The sequence below is a fragment of the Lygodium microphyllum genome, chromosome 6 (assembly GCF_053477565.2).
Source record: "Lygodium microphyllum isolate KBCC chromosome 6, Lygodium_microphyllum_v1.1.10, whole genome shotgun sequence".
Lineage (NCBI taxonomy): Eukaryota > Viridiplantae > Streptophyta > Polypodiopsida > Schizaeales > Lygodiaceae > Lygodium > Lygodium microphyllum.
This window is the reverse complement of record NC_141140.1, coordinates 125,050,833-125,070,129: the sequence shown is the minus strand read 5'-3', so window position 1 is coordinate 125,070,129 and position 19,297 is coordinate 125,050,833. Positions and strand designations below refer to the sequence as shown.

General features: G+C 40.1%; 1 protein-coding gene across 19 annotated transcripts in view; it reads left to right on the top strand.

Moving 5' to 3' along the window:
* LOC148035083 (folate transporter 1, chloroplastic-like) overlaps positions 1 to 19,297 on the top strand; it is a 130,438-nt gene that overhangs the window by 18,958 nt on the left and 92,183 nt on the right. The window contains exon 1 of one of the 19 annotated variants that reach the window (XM_087680020.1): positions 6,827 to 19,297. The exons of the other annotated variants lie outside the window; for them this stretch is intronic. The gene's annotated coding sequence lies outside the window, so the exon portion shown is untranslated. Of the gene's footprint in view, positions 1 to 6,826 lie in introns of those variants that run through there. 19 annotated transcript variants of the gene reach the window in all.

The window sequence follows — 19,297 nt, the reverse complement described above, 5'->3', positions numbered from 1 at the left end:
CAAAATTTGACTGAGATCTACTCGAAATGGTCGAGATCTCTTGAGAATGGATTGGAGAAGGTGAGAGAAAGCCGAGATGAGAGAGAAATTTGATTTTCGTCGCAAGAAAACCCTAAATTCTGCCTATTGCTTGCTCCAATCTGCATTTAATGCAATCACCTACTGCCAAGTACCTCCAAAATGCTGTCACTTGATCAACAATGTTATTGCCAGCCCCTGGAAGGTGTCTCCCTACTATCCCCTCCTTACTGAGATCTCCTGATGGCTGTCTCTTGTAGTAGATTGCTATTCTCTGATTAGAAAATGGACTTTAGCTTCTTCTCTCTCTTTTCCAAGTTGTAAATTAACTAAATGGGTAAGACCCAGCCCCAAGAACGTTTCTCAGTCTTTCATGGGTATTTTTGCCAAGTGGTAGCCTTCTAAACCCATTTTGCAGCATTATCCAGCCATTAAATGACTTTTCAGAATTAAATTATTCTAAAAATTAATTTCAGCCCTTTTGACCTTGCCCAAAATTAAATGTACCCATCCATAATTAAATTGGTTAGGCCATTTGCAACTTGGAGTGGTCCCCAACCTTTGTTAACCCTTAGACTAGCATTAATTAATTAATTAATGCTAGTCCCTAGTGTCATCACTGACACTTATTGACCAAACAATTGTCCCAGGGTTAAATCTAATACCAATTGACCACCAAAACCCAGTTATCATAACCTATCACAATTGTGGCTATGTTATTGTTTGCATGCGGTCCGAGGTGACATTTCTATAGAAATTTGGATTGTAAGGTATAAATTTCTTCAATTTCTTTGAAATTTTGAGAAGAAATTTGGTGCTTTTGCCTTGTATGCATTCCAAGGTAGGAAATTAGTGGTACAACAACATTTAATTGTTACTATAGTGAGATTGAGTAGTAGATTTTTGGAAAATTTAGAAATTTTGGTGAGAATTTGCATTAAATTGTTGGAATTTGTAATTTTGTGGACACACATTACGAGACAGGTATATTACAGTAGTATATAATAGGGCATTGCTGTTATTCTTGTGGCTAAGTGCTAATTTGGGTGACATTGTGTACACTTTGACATTTATAATGCAGTTTGACACTTGTTTGATAATTGTGTAGGGATTTTTGGTACTTTGAGGCATACACATCATACTTCAGCATTGAAGTATTTGGCTACATATATTTTTTCCATTACTAATAGTATGGCACATGAGGAAAATAATGATTAGAGCAGCTTTCTTGGTTTGCTCACTTAGGAGGACAAACTTGATGGCACAAACTATTCCTTATGGAGTTTTATGGTCTGCAACCTTTTTATTGTGAAGGACTTATGGGACTATGTAATAGGGGATTTGCAGCAACAAGGAGATATTGGACCTCAGACACCTCAGGGTTACACTCGAGGACAGGTTGTTGATGCTGGTGGTGCTCCTCTCCCTTGGACAGAGGATTAGGGAAATGGGATTTGAAGGATGCTCAGGCACTTTCTTTGATAGCATTGTTAGTAAAAAAGGCCATCATTCGCACATTCAGTCTTGCAAGAGCTCAAAATCATGATGGGACAGATTGGAGCGTATATTTGTTGTCCGCATTGCAACTAGGATCTTCCATCTCTGTAGAGAGTTGAGAAATGTAAACATGGATGAGGTTGATAGCATGACAGATCACCTTACTCATGTACAGGATTTGCATGAGCAACTGCTTAATGTTGATGAGATTATTTAGGATGCTAAATTAATAAACATCACAGTGAACTCTCTTCCAGATTCATATCTTGGTTTCCATACCTCTTTGATGTTGTCTTTTTTTTGGGGGGGGGGGGGGGCAGCCCTTTATATTTGTCTAGTTGGAAAGCCTCTTGCTGCAAAAGGAATAGACTCGGAAGAATGTTGCATTACGTTTAGGTGATATGGCTATTCTTTTCAAGTTCAAAGGCAAAGGAAAAGTTAGGTGAAATGCAATAAATAAGCAAAAGGGTGATGTTGAACAGCCATTAAACAAGCTTGTCCAAGACTCAGATAAGTCTAAAAAGAAGGGAAAATACCATCATTGCAAGAAGCAGGTCATTATATTGATGAGTGCCGAAAGAGATTGGCTAAGAAGAAGAAGAAAGACTCCGGTTTGGTTGTCCAAGAGACATCAACTAGCAAATCAATAGCTATCAATGCTTCAACCAATTTGGTAGAGGAGGATATGCATTTCTCACATGTAGTTATGATTCTTCTATGGCTGATTCAACATTTAATGCTATTGAAACACATCAAACATTTTGACAATGGTGCTTCAAAGTACATTACTTCTAGGAAGTGCTTGTTTACCTCTTTGCATTAAGCCCTTGCTAGGAAGCGTCTCACGTGTGTGAACAATAGTAATTATGATGTATGTGGCATTGGGATAGTCACTATTATTGTTGCAGATGGTTCTAATTTCATGCTTCTAGATATCTTGTTTGTGCCTAGCATTACAAAGAACTTGTTGTCTATCTCTACTTTTAATAAGTATGGCTTTTAAGTCATCTTTGAGGATGACAAATGTATTGTCAGAGATAGAGAGATGCACTATGTACTCAGGCTTCCTGACACCCTGTACAAGGGTTTATTTTTATAAGACACTTATGATCGACAATCTCACGATGATCTGGCACTCACTAGTCTTATGCCCACTATGCAGAATGTGAAGCTTGGGCCTGCCCGTTATGGACATATGAGCTTTGGGAGTTTGATGATCCTTCAGATGTGTCATATGGTAGATTTGTGGCCTCCAGTGGAGATTCCACCTTCTCATGCATGCGAGGGATATATTTTGGGAAAGATGCATAGGTTTGCCTTCAAAAAGGATGGTGTAGTGCGTGCTGTCCAAAAAATGGAGCTTATTCACTCTGATGTTTGTGGTGTGATGAGGACACGTGCACATGGGGGTCATCTTTACTTTGTTACATTTATTGATGACTACTTGAGGTATATATGGGTGTATAGGTTGAAGGCTAAATTTGATGTATTCATGCATTTTAAGCATCTTGGGGCAAAGCTTGTGGTTGAAATTTGTTTAAAAGTGCAGATAATTTGCATAGATAGAAAGAGGGAATACATGTCTCGTGCATTTGAGATATATTTGTTGGATTGTGGCATTACACATTAAGCCATTGTTAGAATGACTCAGCAAAATGGAGTTGTTGAAAGGAAGAATTGCACTATGATGGAAATGACTACTTGTATGTTGAAAAGCAAGGGGTTGCCTTTAAATTTTGGTTAGAAGGGCTTCAATGTTCTAATCATGTATTAAATCGTGCACCTACAAAGGCTTTGAAGACGATCACATTGTTTGAAGCTTAGTATGGCAAGAAATCCAAAGTTGACTGCTTTTGGGTGTTTGTTGCATAGTTTATGCGCATGTTCCGAAAAAGCTTTGTGGGAAGCTTCGTGATAAGGCTGTAAAATGCATTTTTATAGGCTACAGTTTAGAAAGCAAAGGCTATTACATGCATGACCCACACACGAAGAAGATGTTTGTTAGTAGGGATGCCATATTTGCTCAAAATGCAGCATTTTCACATGACTTGTTTCAAATGCCAGCCACACATGACATTGGTGATGTTTTTGAAGGCCTTTTACCAGTTTCTTGGGAGTCTGTGCCTATTGTAAATGGAAGGACATGCTGTTATAACAAGCTGTTGCTACTCCATATGGTCCCAAATAGTAGGATATTAATGAGGATTTGCTACATGTAGTAGAGGCAACAGTTCAATATCAAAGGGCTCTTGTAAATGCAGAAAAAATAGTCTTGAGATGGTTGTTACAAACTCTCCAAGAGAATAAAATGGATGTCCCATCGCCTCAGTGTACTAGATGGGTTGCTAGGCATGTAGCACATGATGCAGGGGGCCACATTTGGCTGATATAACAGAAGTAGATGATTGTGATGAGTATGCGTTTATGAGCTCATTGTTGGATGATGATGAGCTTACTTCATTGGACGAAGCTCAGCAAGATGTGCATTGGATGCAAGCCGTGCAAGAGGAGTTGGTGGACTCCATTGCCATTAACTGTACATGGGATCTTGTGGATCTACTACCTTGCAAGATGGCCATTGGCAGGAAGTGGGCTTTCAAACTCAAATGTAAAGTTGATGGTACAATTGATAGGTACAAGCCACGGTTGGTAACAAAAGGCTATGCACAGAAGAAAGGCATATATTATGAGGAAACTTTTGCTCCTACATTTTGTATGAGTATGGTGAGATGTGTGATTGCAATGGCTGCACATAATGGCTCGAAAGTACATCAGTTGGACATTAAGATAACATTCTTAAATGGGGAATTGCATGAGGATGTTTATGTATAACAACCTCCAGTGTTTGTGGTTAAAGTGAAAGAGCACATGATATGCAAGTTGCATCAGGTTCTTTATGGTCTCAAACAGGCTCCTCATGCATGGCACTCTAAAATTGATGCTTATTTGGCTAGCAAAGGGTTCAAAAATAGTTTGATTGCTCCCACTTTGCGCATTAAGAATATAGGGGGGGGACTAGCTGATTATCATTTTTTATGTAGATGACATGTTGCTCATTGGACCTACAGAGAGAAAAATGCAGATTTTAAAGCTAAATTAAAACATGCTTTTGCTATGTTAGATATGGGTTGCCTACACTATTATTTGGGGATTCAGCTCCCCAAAATCAGCATAGTATCATCATGTCACAGTCATATGTGGATAAGTTGTTACATAGATTTTATATGCAAGATTGCAAACCTATATGCACTCATATGGAGCCAAGCTTGAAGCTGTCTATGCATGATGGTGAAGAGATGTTTGATGTTGCAATTTACAGCCAAGCTGTTGGCTGTCTTATTCATCTTTGCAACGTGTGCCTTGACATTTAGTATGTAGTATCTCAGGTGAGCGGGTATATGCACAACCCACGGACCATACATTGACAAGCTATTAAGCAGATCTTCAGATATTTGCAAGGTACTCAATCACATGAATTATTATTTCCCAGGGGGGAGACTTGCATCTATAGGCTTACAGTGATTCGGATTGGGTTGGTGATGTAGACACTAGGTAGTCTACTAGTGAACACTGTTTCTTTCTAGTCCGTTCATGCATTTCATGGCTAAGTAAGAAAAAGCCTACAATGGCTACCACGTCTTGTGAGGCTAAGTACAAGGCAACTTTCACAATAATAATGAAATGTACATGGCTGCGTAGATTATTGGCTAATCCATAGATTTCTTTGGAGGGTTCTACATCCATTCTTTTTGATAGTTAGAGACTGTTATTGCAGTGGCACAGAATCCTGTGTTTCATGCTTGTACTAAAGACATTGACATATATTATCATTATGTTGGAGAGAGATGCTATGTAGGAGAGATTAGTTTGATGTATGTCTCTATATAGGAGAATGTTGCAAACATTTTCACCAAAGCATTTTCTCGTGGGAAGTTTGAGGCCTTTTCGAAAGTCCTTGGACTTGCTACCCTTTGATGATTGATCTTCGTGTACTTCTACTACATTGATATTGCAGGGGGGTGTTAGAATGTTCCAATTCTGTGGGCAGTGCCCAATGTTTTAGTTAGTTGGTTTGTAGTGTGAACACAACTACATTAATAAGTTGTGTCACCACTTCTAGAGCTAGTTTCAGAGCTAAATTAACTTTAGTTGAGTTAGGGATAGGTCTAACTTACTTAAGACATATTGTGCTTTCATTCTATTATTCTAGCACTTGCATCTTTTGAGTGCGGAAGTGTTGCCCACTCTTGCTCATTGTCTTGTGTTCACACACACACACACACACACTCTCTCTCTCTCTCTCTCTCTCTCTCTCTCTCTCCATTTTCAACAAGTGATGTTCAATCCCTTTATATTTGAGGATATAGCATGTGTCATGTCTCATGTGTATGTTAGATCCTAGGTGGATGTTTCAGTGGTATCAGAGTGTCTATTTGCTAGGCCCAAGATTCAATGATGTGCAGAAAACCACTTTTACTTACGGAATCATCATGGTTCATGCTTTACGTGCATGCTTTAGGGCGGTATAGGACACTGCCAAGGAGAGTAGTGTGCTCAACGGGTTTGCATTGGAAGTGACAAGTACAACAAGGTATGTTTTTTGTCTCATACTTGTGCTTAGATTGTGTTGAGATGATGCTAGTATGCAAATATTTTTAGTTGTATTGATTGTTGGAGCTTGGGGAGCTACCACTTTGAGGGCATGGTAGACCACCGTCAACTATCAAAGTTTTGCGACTCAATTTAACATTAGTAATTTGTCCCAACTTCGATATTTAATGCCAATTTAATTGTTATTGTTAATGTTAATGGGATGTTAAACATTGATATGACATGAATATTTAATGTTGATATTATTCATTTGTTTTTTAAAATGTTGATTTTGCTGAAAATGCTAATGTTAACATGATTTTAAACCCTAAACCTTATGTGATTGTTGTGTAGGTTGTGGTATCGTGAAGAAGCAAAAAAATTAATCAAGTGAGAGGGAGGGAGACAGAAGGTCGTATTGGGAGAGAGAAAAGTGATGGCGTGTGCTACTAGCTAGACTGGATGTATTAGGAGACAAAAGCTGTCACAACTCTATAGAAACAGAATTTGTATCCTTTTTCATTAATTTGTCTATATAATGGTTTATTAAAATTGTTTCCTTTGCACTAATTAGATATAAAGAAAAGTGCATTGGAGCTGGCCACTAATGAGTGGTCACAGGTTATGGTGAACCCACGTGGTGGGTTAGAGAAAAGATAGTTCACACTTTCACCTATATGGCCGATTGGGCGCCTGTGACCAGAACTCACGCATATCAGGGTTAGACTTGCACACAGAAAGGATTGATGCCTTGAAGTGTGGGCTAGATCCGCCAGAACAAACAGTTACAATCAACAAGATGGCATGATTATGAAATGCTTGTACAATGTGCATGTGTGGGCTGAAAGCTTGAAATGCACATTTCTTTGCATAGGAAAGTCACATGAAGATTTTGATACCGTTTTTGCGATGTACACGGAAAAAGCTTTCATATGACACCCATATTGGGGGGGCTCCTAAATTTTAGGAGCCTTGAATTAGCCTAAAAATGCTAGTCCTAAAAAATAGGGATGACATTCTAAAAATAATGAATTCTGTACCCTGACTGTGCTTACTAAATTTGGTTGTTTCTATTCTTGATAGTATTCAGCCAAAAAAGGAAGGCCATAGAGAAGAGACAAGTGTCAAGACACTTGTCACACAAGTTTCCAAGTGTCCCACCACTTGTCACATCTCATGACATGTGGCTGGACACTTGTCTTGTGCTACTCCACTTTCCCCTTTTGTACTAGCTCTTTCCTCTCCTATAAATAAGAGCTCGTTTTTCTTCATTCAGTGTCATTTTTCTTTGCTGTAAACTCATGTACAACACCCATAGATAGCCAGAAATTGGCCCCATCCATCCCCATCATCATCCCCCACTTCTCCATTATCAAATTCCTCCATATTCCCTCTTCTATCACTGCTTTTTTACAGGACAGCAAGCTTGTATATTCATTACAACACCTCCTTCTCGAGCTCTTTCTTCCATTTTAGCAACAAGAAGCAAGCTCTATCCATGTACTTCTGATCAACGATGAAGAAAGGCTGATTTCCCCTCTTTCTTCTCTCATACTGTAAAGAAATTAGTTCTTATCATTGCATAATAGATATTGCATGTGTGTTTGTACATCTTTGCATGATCTTGTGAGAGTGAGAATTACTTTTCCTCACTCTCAGGTTGATTGTAATTGAGCTCTTTCCTAAGGAATTTGGGTTGAGCAGAAATACATTCCTTCGGGGGGGGGTTGCCCATCTTCAACCCTCAATCTTGTCTCCATTACTTTTACATTTTTATGGCTGTAATTTTGTGAGTAATTTTCATTTTCAGCTTTAAGTGTTTATTCTCTTTTATATTAAACCTTGAAAACAAGCGAATATCATAATTGTTAAGCACATTATGTTGTTCAGGGCGTTTACAAAAGCTGATGACACATGTGATGCCAGCAGGACTAGTTGTGGATGAGAGAGAGAGAGAGAGAGAGAGAGAGAGAGAGAGAGAGAGAGAGAGAGAGAGAGAGAGAGAGAGAGAGAGAAAGAGAGAGAGAGAGAGAGAGAGACGGGATGATTGGCGCCATGCTGATTGCCCTCGTTTTGGTCTAAGGTGGAGTTGCAATGTGGTGCGTAGGGTGATGTTGCAGATTATCGATCCGAATATACATTTTGAGATTCATACTGATATGTGTGATTATGCTATGGGTGCTATTCTCTATTAGCATGGTTGACCCATTGCATTTGAGAGCCATAAGCTCACGGATATCCAAATACATTACACCACTTAGAAGAAGAAACTATTGGTGGTTATCCATGTGCTTAAAATTTGGTGTCATTATTTGTATGACATCCAGTTCATTATATGGTTTGACCACCATTCGTTGAAGTACCTTTGCGATCAGCTTGATCTTGTGAGAGTGCGCAACACAAGAAGGAACTCAAACACAGTGCAGGAAGATGAAGGAAGAAAGAAATCTGCATTGATTGAAATAAATGTTGAATACAAACATGAGGACTGATCAGTCCTTGCACGCAGCCCAAGGTGTCAGTGAGGGCACCAGATCTTACTGGAAATGATGATGGTGGCAATAGCATTAGAGATGGAGGAGTGTGTCCGGAGTCGAAGGAGCAGCTTGCATAAGCAGATGATGACCAAAGTGTAGGGGGACCGGTTATAAATAGCTGAAATTCCCCAAATCTGGCCGACCTGTAGAAATGGGCCAACAACCAGTTGGAAATCACCATAGGACTCAATAAATGCAGTCCGACTGTATACAAAAATGATATAAATAATGTCAGGGCATACCTGACAGCGTGTGAGTGACAAGAGATGGAAATTGATTGATAGGCATAAGAACAGAGCCTAAAATAGGAGAAATGCATGCTAATTTGCTAGATTTCCAATGTTTCTATTAGACTCTGACAGGATTGCGCAACTGGGAGATGAGAGACTGACAATACTAAAAGTGACAGGCTAACATCCCCTCTCAAATTGGGCTAACATCCCCTCTCAAATTGCGGGAGTGTCAGTAGACCCAACAATCTCATGTGATGAAGCATAGAAGCCTTGGGCAAAGGCTTTGTGATGAGGTCTATTGCATTGTCCTCAGTAGGAAAGCAGGCCACCACTAACTCGGAATCCATAATCCGCTCTTGAACATAGTGGTACTTAACCTTAACGTGCTTTATGTGAGTATGAAACACGGGGTTCTTCACCAAAGCGAGGGCACTCTATCTGTCCATGTGCAGCTTTGTAGGTCCTATTTGTGAAAAGCCGATCTTTGCCAACAAACAATGGATCCAAATTGCCTCCATAGCTGTAGAACAAAGGACACTGTACTCGGCCTCTATAGATGAAAGAGCCACAATAGGTTGCTTCTTATTATTGCAAGAGAGAGCTCTCGATCCAAGGGAGAAGGCATAACTAGTAGTAGACTATCGAGCCCATATCACTTTCCCAATTAAAGTCACTCCGTCCTCAAAGAGCGGCCCCCTCTCCATACAAGATCTTGTAGGATTGTGTAGGTAGCGTAGAACTTCAGAGCTGCTCACCAGTGAGCCTGAGTAGGATTCTTCATAAAAGAAGACAACAAAGCCACCATAGAAGAGATGCCCGACCGAGTGTGGATCAGCTAGATCAAAGAGGCAATGAGCACTTGTAACAGGTGGTATCACTGAGGAATCTATTGCTGCCAAAAGCTTGGATTTTGGATCCATGGGGCAAGAAATAGGCCGATAGTCAGCCATACCAAACTTCGAAAGAGGCTTGGAGATGTACCTATAATGAGAGATAAAAATACATTGTGTCATTTGATAAATCTCCATGCTAAGGAAGAAGTCTAGGATCCCAAGATTGGTCATGTGGAACTCCTGTCTCAATATCTATCGAGTTTGATCAACCTCCTGTGTTGCTCTCTGTAATGATGAGGTTATTAATATACAAGATGACCAAGATGTACATGTCCTCCACAACCTTGTAATAAATGTTGGGGTCATGATGTGATTGATGGAAGTCATTGTCCAAGAAGAAGCCATCAATCCATTGATATCGAGCCCTACGAGCTTGCTTCAGATCATAGAGGGCCCTCCTCAACCTATAAGCATGGTCCGCATTTCCCTGCACAACCAAACCACGAGGTTGTGAGACATAAATTTCCTCCTCTAAGATGCCATTCAAAAAGGTCGACTTTATGTCTCCGTTTGATAAACGGGCCATTGGTATTGGGTGGCCAAAGCCAAGATATCTCAAATGGAGGACATCAGATCGGTGCGAAAGTCTTAAAATAATCCAAACTTAGCCTTTGAGAGAATCCCTTGGCAACAAGCCGTGCCTTATGCTTATCTGAGGTCCCATCGGCAAGATACTTGGTCTTGAAGACCTAGTTTACATATATCTTATCCTTGGAAGTAGCCCACCTAATAAGCCACCCTATAGAGTCGGTGCAGCCCAGCAGGAGATTATGAATCAAGTGAATGAGCTGTCAGAAAAAGGGCTGATTGTGTCCAACTTACCTCCCTTTTTGTGAGAGAGAAGAAGATTTCTTGTGTGTCTTACTCACCTCCCAACCAAATATACCCTCTTCCCACCTTCTAATTGGGTCTCTAGGGACTGTTTTCATGGTGCACCCGATCGGTGTTCCCAAATAGACAAGTCCTGCCCAATTTAGTAAGAAATCTGAGGGTATCCCCTGAGCTTTGGAACTTGGCACTTCTTGCCCTTGTCCGGGATACACTAATTAATGGCCGTCTTGGGCTACTTGCCCGGCCGAAGGTTATTATGTCTAATATTCTCTCCCATGGAGCCCAAAAATCCCAATTTTTGCCCGTCTCAAGAGGTCACTTTGGCGCGAAATTTCGGAAGTGCTCCCAAGCTCAATTGGCAATGATAATGCTTCAAAAGCTTGTCTTCAAATCATTCTCGCAGCTCGTAAAATCGGTTTGCAATTTGGATGTTGTACCAAGAAGTTATAGATCTTAGAAAATGTGCTCAGAAAAGAGGAGAAAAACACTCTTTTTTTTTTACAAGGGGATGGAGGGCTCACAAGCTTGGTAAAAACGGGATTCTATCCCACATGCAGAGTGCCACAAGGAATTTACCAAGAATAAAAGGTGAAAGGGAGATAGTCATTCTTTCAGAGAGCTCTCTTATGTGATGAAGTGTGCCTTGGCCTTGGTGGTGCTATTGGCGTGATTTTGGGCTACCGTTGGGCCATAGTTGTTAGATATGAGATGTACGGTACGGTACGGTACGATAAAATACGGTACTAAATGGTACCTTAAGATTTTATAAGGTACGGTACTATATTAGTACGAAAAAAATTAACTTCATTATTTTGAACTATAGATGATAGAACAAATGTTAAGAGTCTAAATAGCAATGCTATTGGAGTATATAAGATGAATACTTAAGGGTAACACACCAAAACCTCTATGGCATATGCCGCATGCGCAACATGCGCTACAACTTACAAGTACATACATAGGAGTGGATACATCATACATGAATGATCATACAAATAAGAGGCATGTATGCTTGAGAGAGAGAGAGAGAGAGAGAGAGAGAGAGAGAGAGAGAGAGAGAGAGAGTATATTAACGTCTCTAAAAGGCCAATGTGGCCTATGAGACCAAAGCAATACATACAATGATGGTGTGTTTCTCATCTGGAACGAGAAAAAGATGAAAAACATGCCTATAAGATTGAAAAAAATGAAATAGTGTCCTATAAAAGGGAAACATGTCAATGATCTGAAAGTGAGAGTAGAAAAAGGAAAACTCTCCATCAATGATATGTTTGTTCTCTAAGGAGGTGTACCTTTGCATGGTTGAGGCGTCTCGGCATTTGTCTCCTGTGGCGCTCAATGATGGCTTTAATTTGTCTGTGGTGTGGATGTCTAGGCCTTCGTCCGGGTGGACGTGGGCGCTTAGACCGGCTAAGTGCCACTGCTCTATCCAAAGGGACACCTACAGAAGATGAGGTCCAATGATGATGTACTCCTGTAGGCTGTGTGGCAGTAGTAGTGGTATCTGCCATACTCTGTCGTGTATCAGTGAAAAAGTCAGGGATTGCTCTCTGTCTATGTGAGCCGAGCTGTGGGGGCCTTCTACTTCGTAGAATTGTTGCTCTGCGTCTCTGGAGCTCCAAGAGGAAGAATCCCAAGCATCTCTGATCCTCAAACTGCATGATCCGTCTCAGGGGTCCAAAACCCTCTCGAAACAGACAGTGGTATCTACCTCGTATGTCATAATATACAGTGTATCGGCAGATGTAGTGTTTCTCTGTCTCTGGCTCTCTGCCACATAGTGGGCATATGCGTTCTTCTGTCTATATACCTTCCCATTTGCATGTCTCAATCCTCAGGTGGTGGGATGAGATGCAAATCTAACCAAAATGAAATGACATGAGAGAGAGAGAGAGAGAGAGAGAGAGAGAGAGAGAGAGAGAGAGAGAGAGAGAGTGTGTGTGTGTGTGTGTGTGTGTGTGAGTGAGAGTGAGAGTATATTAACGTCTCTAAAAGGCCAATGTGGCCTATGAGACCAAAGCAGTACATACAATGATGGTGTGCTTCTCATCTGGAATGAGAAAAAAGATGAAAAACATGCCTATAAGACTGAAAAAGAAATGAAGTAGTGTCCTATAAAAGGGGAAATATGTCAGTGATCTGAAAGTGAGAGTAGAGAAAGGAAAAGGAAAACTCTCCATCAATGATATGTCTGTTCTCTAGGGAGGTGTACCTTTGCATGGTTGAGGCGTCTCGGCATCTGTCTCCTGTGGCGCTCAATGATGGCTTTAATTTGTCTGTGGTGTGGATGTCTAGGCCTTCGTCCGCGTGGATGTGGGCGCCTAGACCGGCTAAGTGCCACTGCTCTATCCAAAGGGACACCTACAGAGGATGAGGTCCAATGATGATGTACTCCTGTAGGCTGTGTGGCAGTAGTAGTGGTATCTGCCATACTCTGTCGTGTATCAGTGAAAAAGTCAGTGACTGCTCTCTGTTTATGTGAACCGAGCTGTGGGGGCCTCCTACTCCGTAGAATTGTTGCTCTACGCCTCTGGAGCTCCAAGAGGAAAAATCCCAAGCATCTCTAATCCTCAAACTGCATGATCCGTATCAGGGGTTCAAAACCCTCTCGAAACAGACAGTGGTATCTACCTCGTATGTCATAATATACAGTGCATCGGCAGATGTAGTGTTCCTCTGTCTCTGGCTCTCTGTCGCATAGAGAGAGAGAGAGAGAGAGAGAGAGAGAGAGAGAGAGAGAGAGAGAGAGAGAGAGAGAGAGAGAGAGAGAGAGAGAGAGATGAAATGACATGAGATGCTTTATTAATATCTACAAGAGGCCAAAATGACGTGTGAGACCAACAATTACTAAACAAACCACCAAAGGTTTTGATAAAAGATTTATGAAATTTGTTATGGTTTTGTTTGGCATTGCTAAGGCTAAAGCAGCTACCGATGGTACATTCACTAATTCGTGTACTCTCAGAAGGTACATTAGGCCAAGCTATCCTCTGGCCTAGTTTTATTAGCAATGTGTACTACTGCTTTGGGTTGGGTGGTGCAAAATGAGATGTGAACAAAGGTAAAATCAATAGGATTAAGCTACTTGATGATTCTCAAATGGTGCTGAATTTATTTATTGATGACACTAACATATTGTGAAAAATGATGGGACATCAATTAGAAACATTTGGAACTCCTTGGATACCTTATGTATGGCCTTTGGCTCTAGGATAAATCATAACAAAACATGTATGAGGAGTCTAATCAAGCTTCCACCCCTTTTCTTGGTTGATCGATCAAGGCTACAAAATCATCACCACCACCACCACAACAACAACAGTCAACAACCCAAACCACCACCACCAACAACCACCACGAAAAAAAAAAAGAAAAGAAAAGAAAAGAAAAAAAAGGGTACGATTTCATACGGTACGGTATGGTACGAACCGTATAGTACAAACCAGTTCGTACTACGTACGAGTGCAACTATGCGCTGGGCCTTGTGGTGGGTGTCACCAAAAAGAGGCGCTGTGCTGTCTTCTGTGGCGTGTTGCAGAGATGCCTTCATGCTGCCCACTCCTGTGCGCTCTCGTGATTGCCGCACGATCTCACCTGTGTGTCATAACAAAAAAAAAAAACCCCAAATCTTTTTTTTTTGGAAACCCGCGCGCTCTGATACCAAATGTGAGAGAGAAGAAGATTTCTTGTGTGTCTTACTCACCTCCCAACCAAATATACCCTCTTCCTACCTTCTAATTGGGTCTCTAGGGCCTGTTTTCATGGTGCACCCGACCGGTGTTCCCAAATAGACAAGTCCTGCCCAATTTAGTAAGAAATCTGAGGGTATCCCCCGAGCTTCGGACCTTGGCACTTCTTGCCCTTGTTTAGGACACACTAATTAATGGCCGTCTTGGGCTACTTGCCTGGCTGAAGGTTATTATGTCTGACACTTTTGTTCTCCAGTTATTTTGGTGCATAAAAATGATGGTTTGTGGCGTATGTGCATTGTTTATCGTGCTTTGAACAAGATCACGATAAAGAATTACTTTCCAATTGTGTATGTGCATTGATTATCATTCTTTGAACAAGATCACGGTAAAGAATCACTTTCGAATTACTCAGATCAATAATGTTATGGATAGATTGCACGGGGCAGCCATATTCAGTCATATAGATTTGAAAAGCGGATATCATGAGATATACATTAGATTGGAGGATGTGTCTAAGATAGCTTTCAAAATATCCCTTGGGCTATATGAGTTTCTTATCATGCCGTTTGGGCTTATGAATGCTCCTGCCACTTTTAATTGAATGATGGATCACACTTTTAGGCCACATAGAGAATTTGTGGGCACTTTCTTCAATGACATAATTGTCTATTCAAAGAATGAGTAAGAGCATAGGAGACACTTGGAAATTGTATCCAATGAATTGTGTGAACATAGGTTGGTTATCAATGACAAGAAAATTGAATTCATTTTATATGAAATCCACACATTGGGACATAGTATAACGGTTGATGGTATTTGGATGGACCTTGTAAAGGTTGAGGCAATATGATCATGGTCACCTTTGGGAAACATGTATGAGATCCGTACCTACTTGGATTATGTTCTTACTACAGGAAGTGTGTACTTGGGTTTGTTAAAATTACATCTCTATTGTATGCCTTGCAAAAGAAGAATGTACCAATTAGATGGATAGTAGTGGAAATTTCAGCATTTGAAAAGTTGAAGGATAAGATGACTTTAGATCCTGTGCTTGTGTTGCCCGATCCAAGGAAGTCATTGGTGGTTCAATGTGCTGCTTATAGTAATAGCATTGGAGCTATTCTTATGCAAGATGGCTGTGCTGTGTCTTATGAGAGCTGAATTCTCCACGGTGTAGAGAAGAATTTACAGGTCTATGAGAAAGAGCTCTTGGCTATAATTCATGCACTGTGTACGTGGAAATATTATTTGTTGCTAGATTGATTTAACAGTGTAGACATATATTAGACTTTGAGGTACTTTTTGATGTAGACAAAGTTGTTGGAGAAGCATATAAGATGGACGATTTTTCTTTCTATGTTTCATTTTCAGATTGTACATATTGATGGTAAGAAGATTGTTGTGACTAATCCAATGTCACGTAAGTCATAAATTTCAGCCGTCAACATGGTTTATTACTTAGTTGGATGCCATGAAAGAGTAATATATTGCTGATTTGGACTTAGCTAATATTTATGATCAACTTTGCAATGGCCCGAGGCATGAGCACTTTGTGCTTAGAGATGAATTTTTGATGATGCATGGATGACTGTGTCACAAAGTAGTTGAGGCCTAGAGTTATCACTGAAAGTCATGATCCTCCATATGCACGATACAAAGGTATTGATGCCACACTCAAGACAGTGGATCATTTCTTTTATTGGCCAACTTTGAGACATGATATAGAAGAGTTTATCGGGACATGCATCGTATATCAAGAGGTAAAGTATGATAGGTAAAAGATGTTGGACTTCTTGAAGCCTTTGGATATTCCAAAATAGGCCTTGGCAAAGCATTGCAATGGACTTTATTTTTGAGCTTCCTAGGGTACCTATAGGGAATGATGGGATATAGACTATCGCTTGTAGGTTTAGCATACAAGTCCATTTCATTCCGGTGAGGAAGAAAATAAAGGCTGATTATATGGCACGATTGTTTTTGTAGCATATCTTTTAAGTATCATGGTATGCTAGAGTCAATTCTCGGTGATCAAGACTCTCGGATGCTCGGTTTGTTTTGGAAGGGGCTGTTTGAGAATATGGATACTACGCTGAAATTCTCATCATCCTTCCATCCGTAGACAGATGGTTAGTTTGAGGAAGCAAATTCCTCAATGTTAGATCTTTTGAGGTGCTATGTCTTAAACCACAAGACATAGTGGGAGTAGTATTTGCCCTTAGTTGAGTTTACTTACAATAATACAGTGAATAATTCCACTAGCAAAGCTCCATTTGAGGTGGTTGAGGATGGCAAGAAGATACCATCTATCTTGCAGACTAAGAACAAGATCTTTAAAGTTGATCCTTATGTGGAAAACTTGGATGCAGTGTATGCAAAGATAAAGTACGCACTTCAAAGATCACAAGAAAAGCAAAAGAAGGTAGCTGATTGCTATAGATGTGCTTTGCAGTTTACAGAGGACAATTATGTATTGGTGCGTTTTGAAAGGCGAGGCTGAAAAAGATAAAAGGAAGAGAGAGATTGTATCCGAAGTTAAGTATGCGATACTATGGGCCCTTCCAAGTGTTGAAAAAGATCAACGATGTAGCATATCGGCTGAAATTACCTCCACATTAGCAGATACACAATGCCTTTCATGTCAGTTCGTTGAGGCCTTTTCGTTGTGATGTGCTAGAGGATATGTCTGCTGAAATTCAGCCCGAGGTTGAGGAGCTAGATGAGATTTTGGTACCTGAGTAGATCTTGGTATAGAAAGAAAGAAAGGCTAGAGATAAAGTTTCTAGAAGATATTTGGTAAAGTTTCAGAATTATTTACCAATGGATGCAAAATGGATGAAAGAGGATGACTTGGCAGACCATTCTCAATTGTTGCGGCTTTACCTAGATGCTTTTCAGTTAGAGTCGACTTCAATTCGGGTTCAGTCAAGTTCAACACAACAAGGATGCAAAGTATTACCTGATACTCAAGGGGAAGGTAGCACTTCCAGTCCTCTTGTTGTGCATAGCTCTTGTATGTAGTGGATCTCGGATGTATTGAACATGTATCCAAGGTACTATGCTGACAATATGTTTGCCATGGGGTCACTAGTCAGTGTACTAGTCACTGTGAGATGTATGCAGATGAGCATGGTTGTTATCATGGCTTTGAGACTATACTTTGCATTAGTTTGGGATCAATTCATGATGAGTTGGGTATGAACTTTTGCCTCAGTTTGGAGATCAATTTCAGCTTAGTTTTTGATAAGTTTGAGAACCTTTTATGGTCACTTTTGGGATCAATTTTGCATTGGTTGTTGCAGTTCAGTTTTTGCCATTAGTTTGTGATTAGTTTGAGGTCTTATTTGCAATAGTTTGTGACAAGTTATTAAATCAGTGATTAGTTTATGATCAGATTATGCTTAGTTTTCAATGGTTTACAACTGGCTCCATGGACATCAACATGTTAGTAAATGCCTTTGATAGTTTCAGCCATGGTTTATGCTAAGAATATGCTTTACTGTGGTTTTAAAGTCAAAACAGTCGAGAAACATGATTTATGGATGCATCCAATGGGTTTCTAGCAACAGTTTTGTGATGTTTATGCAAGCTTAAAATTTTCAGTAAGCTTTGGGACATATAGCATGGTTAGACAACAGTGGCCAATGTTGTGATTGTGATGCCTTATGGAAATTCCGCTGCAACATGCTTTTCTTTTGACACAATGAAGTGCAATCAAGGATGATTGCAAGGATTTCAAGGGGGAGGTTTGTCACGGGGATGTGAAATTTTAAGATGCTTTAATCTTGTTGATAACATTTGATTAAGTTATTAATCAAATGTGCAAGGTTGTTTAGCATATGTAAGACACATGGCAGTTATTTCATGGTAACAAGCCAAGGACCTCGAGGATGCAGTGGGTGTCAGTTTGTGATAAGTTATTAAATCAGCAAGTGATTAGCTTATGATCAGATTATGCTTAGTTTTCAATGGTTTACAAATGGCTCCATGGACATCAACATGTTAGTAAATGCCTTTGATAGTTTCAGCCATGGTTTATGCTAAGAATATGCTTTACTGTGGTTTTAAAGTCAAAACAGTCGAGAAACATGATTTATGGATGCATCCAATGGGTTTCTAGCAACAGTTCTGTGATGTTTGTGCAAGCTTAAAATTTTCAGTAAGCTTTGGAATATATAGCATGGTTAGACAACAGTGGCCAATGTTGTGATTGTGATGCCTTATGGAAATTCCGGTGCAGCATGCTTTTCTTTTGACACAATGAAGTGCAATCAAGGATGATTGCAAGGATTTCAAGGGGAAGGTTTGCCACGGGGATGTGAAATTTTAAGATGCTTTAATCTTGTTGATAACATTTGATTAAGTTATTAATCAAATGTGCAAGGTTGTTTAGCATATGTAATACACATGGCAGTTATTTCATGGTAACAAGCCAAGGACCTCGAGGATGCAGTGGGTGTTAATTGCAAGGATTGTGATAAGTTATGTTAGTTGGTCTTTGGGGGTCAGTGGTGGTGACACTAGGGACTAGCATTAATTAATAATTTAACACTAGTTTGAGGGTCAATAGAGGTTTTGGCGATCACTCCAGGTTGCAAATGGCCTAGCCAATTTAATTATGGATGGGCGTATTTAATTTTGGGCGGGTCAAAAAGGTTGGAATTAATTTTCAAGATTATTTAATTTTGAAAATAAATTTAATGGCTAGATATTACTGAAAAATGGGTTTAAAAGGCTGCCACTTAGCAAAAATGCCTATGCAAATCGAGAAAACGTTTTAGGGGGGTTGCGTCTCAATCATTTAGTTAGTTTATAATCTTGGAGAGAGAGAGAGAGAGAGAGAGAGAGAGAGAGAGAGAGAGAGAGAGAGAGTTGGTCCATTTTTTGATAAGGGAATAGCAATTTGTTGCAGAAGATTGCCTTCTAGGGGCTTCAGTAAGCAGGGGACAGCAGGGAGACCTTCTAGAGGCTGGCAACAACATTGTTGATTAGATGACAACATTTTGGAG